Below are 4,050 nucleotides of genomic sequence, written 5' to 3' on the forward strand. Positions count from 1 at the left end.
TGAAAAGCTGAGAATCTGCAGCTGCGCCAAACAGGTCCTTAGTCTGTTTGGGCAGCTACAATTTATTTAAAAAAGTAATTGTGAAGTTGTTGAAGAATAATTTGATGTTTAAACAACTGCGGTGATTATTATTTATTTATTTTTATTTGAAAAAAATTGATCACATCTAGAAAATTGTCATCGCACCTAGTAATAGTGTAGATTTCAGCAGTAGCTTTTTGAAAAAGTTGTCAAAATATAATTTACCTAACAGATAGAACTGCATGTGATGCCGCACTGCTGCCCCAAACAGATCATAATTTTTACTTCTATAATTTTACTCGATATACATTACATTGAATTGCAGCCCTTAGTTTTCATCAGAAATCTACCATCATAAACTCTCTCATCTCTTCCTCCAATTATTCCAATTTTATTTTATTTTATTTGTTACTTTATTCAGCTTTTCAGCCTGCTTATATGACCTAAACGAGCTTCTATAACTTCTTATAATTTATTTATTGGTAGCATAAAATAATATTTTAATCGAGTATAATTAATCAGTTATTACTTAATTATTAATTAATTATTATTGAATCTTTTCAGGACATCAGGTGCACACTGCAGGCCTAAACTATATGAGTTCTGTTTTTCGATTCCCCTCTGGCAGAGCGGAGGAGATAATCTAACGAGAAAATGAGACGAATGGATCCATGCGAGTCAGGTCGTGAGGTCCCCGAAAAGGCACAGAGAGAGTCGTCTCTCTCCAATCTCTCTTCCCTTTTAATATCTGTATAATAAAATATTAACATAAGTCGTGTCATACAAAATCTGTTTATAGTAATTTGATGAATACACAATTTATAACGAGGATGTGATATATGTCAATTATTGATGTTACTCTTAACTTTTGAGGCCGCACAACCACCCTAATTGCCCAAAAATCAAGCTAGACCAATGAGTTTGATTGTTTGGTTCACCAAATGGAAATTTTAGACCAGTTCGTGGAGCTTGTTCGCCAAGATAGTTCAGCACAAGTCGACGAGTGAGGTTAGCGGGTCTAACAGGTCACTCGGACAAAAAATCGTGTCTTCCGGACAATTGGGCTGAAGCCATAAGGCCTGTTGAGTGGGAACTTCCAACTCATGAACGCTGATTTACAGCTACCTACAAATATTAATTATATTGAAGATTTACATATATACCATTCAATTCTTATGTCTTCACATATCAGACGCCTAAACCTTAATTTTTAGATATATTTCACCTTTTAAAAATTAAAATGATGATATTTTTGTTTAAAATGATGATATTTTTGTTGTGATATGAAATATTTTAGATGTATAAATGTAAAATTTATAAGATAGAGGTTGGATGTGTAAATTTATGAGTGATATGATGCTTTGGAGTCATAAATATGTGCTTGGAATGGTGCATTTCATTTTTAAAAATGTAATGGACCTAATGGTGGTAATATTTTTTTATGAGATGTTTAAGATTCAAGTGATATGTAGGGGTGTAAACGAACCAGACACGAACGAACAGAGCTTGTGTTCGTGTTCGGTTCATTTGAAATTTAGTTTGTTTGAAATAAGTTCGTGTTCGAAATTGTTCGTGAAGTGAATGTTCATGTTTGTTTCTTAACAAACGAGCCGAACACGAGCCGTTCTCGAACGACGAGCCAATTTAATATTAATATATATAAATAATATATTATATTAAGTATATAACTTATATTATATAAATATATAATATATATATCAGCATATTACTAATATAGTATATTAATATATTATTATTATTATTATTTTACTATATATTATTATTATTATTGTTATTATTATTATTTTATATATTATAATTTATAAAATTTAATTTTTAAAAATATCATAAATTTTATATATATAATTATTTTAAATTATTTTATATTTCGAACAATAACGATTAGAACACGGACGAACGCATCATTGTTCGTGTTTGGTTCGTTTAACTAACCGAATAAAAAAAATTTGTTCACGTTTTTCTCGTTTACTTATCGAACGAATCAAACACAAACTCATTGACAAACCGAACACGAATTGTTCGCGAACAAAGAGGTTTTTTGACAGCCCTAGTGATATGCATGTAAATATGAATATTTAGATATTAGATATGTAAACACCTAAGTATTGTGCGGTATGTATGATGCATGTAAGTAATCCTATTTATAAATATTCTTATTTTTCATATAAATTCTAGATAAAAAAGAATTAATAAAATATATATGACGTCTTAGGTTCGTATGACTGGTCCGTAAAACTCACTCGGATAAGCAGTATTATTGAACCAGACGAAACGACAAACGATGAAATCAAAGACAGACAGAGCACCTAAAACTATACGACAAATAAGCCTCTTCAGACCATGCGAATGCACGGCGAGCCCATGCGAAAGGTTTGGTTAAGATATATAATGAATATTTTAAATATAATATGGGATAATTAAATAAAATTAATATTATCTTAGATTATCCCGATGCAATTTTATATTTTTATTTATTTTTTTTTTCTGATCCCAATTTCTTCCTCTTTTTTCGAGGATTAATTAGTTAGATACGTAAACAATAAGCTTAGTCTAGCAAAATAATAATAATAATAATTAAAAAAACATTTAACTGAGCACCAAATTCGACCGATCCAATACCGGACACAAGAAATTAAGAACAATAGATACTCCACCGAATCCTATTTTGGCAAATAAATATAAATTGTATTAACATTTTTACTTTTTTTTTGCATTCTATAATATATATATATATATATATATATATAAGCTCGCTCGTGTTCAACTCTGATACAACGCCAACAAAATTTCATCATCCAACACGAATCTTGAGGTATGACACGAATCTCGAGATGATATTTTAAACAAAAAACATTCAAATCTTAATAAAAAAATCATCAAGAGCTCCGATTTCAGCAAACTTATAGTCAAATTGACCGGTTCAATGAGACAAACCTAATGATATGAAAATTAGCCCAATCCAAGTCAAATCAAGCCCAGATCAAGTCATTAAACCACAGTTAGAAGATATATGAATACATTTGAAAAGTCAAACGTCTGTTAAATATGACAAGTTTATACTCAAATTGAGCGACTCGACAGGACGAATCCAACGGGCCCAAGACGAATCCAACGAGTCCAAGATCACTTAATTCTGACATCATTAAGGCACACAAATACTCATAAAACTATATTTGATCAATGAAATCACCATACTTGAGGGAAGCTCTCCGGACCGTCCGATCAAAATGATTCATATTCCTGCATTAATTGCACCTAAAACACCATAAATAGAGCCCCATCCATCTCATGAGAGGGAGGAAGTCTAGAGAGAGCCTGAGGTCTTGAGGAGAAGCTGCAGCTCAACACCACCACCGACCGCCATCGACTACAGCCGACCTCCGTTGTCGACCGCCGTCTACCGCCGTCAATGACCGACAATCACCGCCGACCTCAGATGCCACCGCCTACCGTTTTTGATCATCGCCAACCGTCGTCTACCACCGCCGACTGTCGTCGACCACGACCTACCATCATCAATCACCACCAACCATACGCTGTCAGTCGACATTGTAATATGAGGAATATAGTCACTATTTCCCGTCTGTGGGACAAGAGATTTCTGTAATCATCAATCAATAACGGATTTCCGCAACTGGGCCATACTCCGTGGTTGTCCCTAACGGGTTTTCCACGTAAAAACTTCTGGAACCGTTTTTTTCTATTTCATCTGTGTGTGTGTGTGTGAGTTAAACTTTAGTACAATGCTAAGACGATAATTTGTTACTCTACCGCAACGAATTTTCTTGCACGCATCATATATATATATATATAAGAAATAAGAAATGACAAAAGACTATTATACGAGCCTCCAACCACTTTTAATATACCTAATAATTCGAGTGTCACCTCCTTATGGCCAACTGTGCCAGAGGAATTCGACCACTCAACCTGACGTGGTTTACTATGAGGTTGCCAACCAACAGGTCGAGGTACGCGACGCCTATGATATATATATATCCATTTCCA

This window comes from Phalaenopsis equestris, unplaced genomic scaffold (assembly GCF_001263595.1).
Source record: "Phalaenopsis equestris unplaced genomic scaffold, ASM126359v1 Scaffold000107, whole genome shotgun sequence".
Classification (NCBI taxonomy): domain Eukaryota; kingdom Viridiplantae; phylum Streptophyta; class Magnoliopsida; order Asparagales; family Orchidaceae; genus Phalaenopsis; species Phalaenopsis equestris.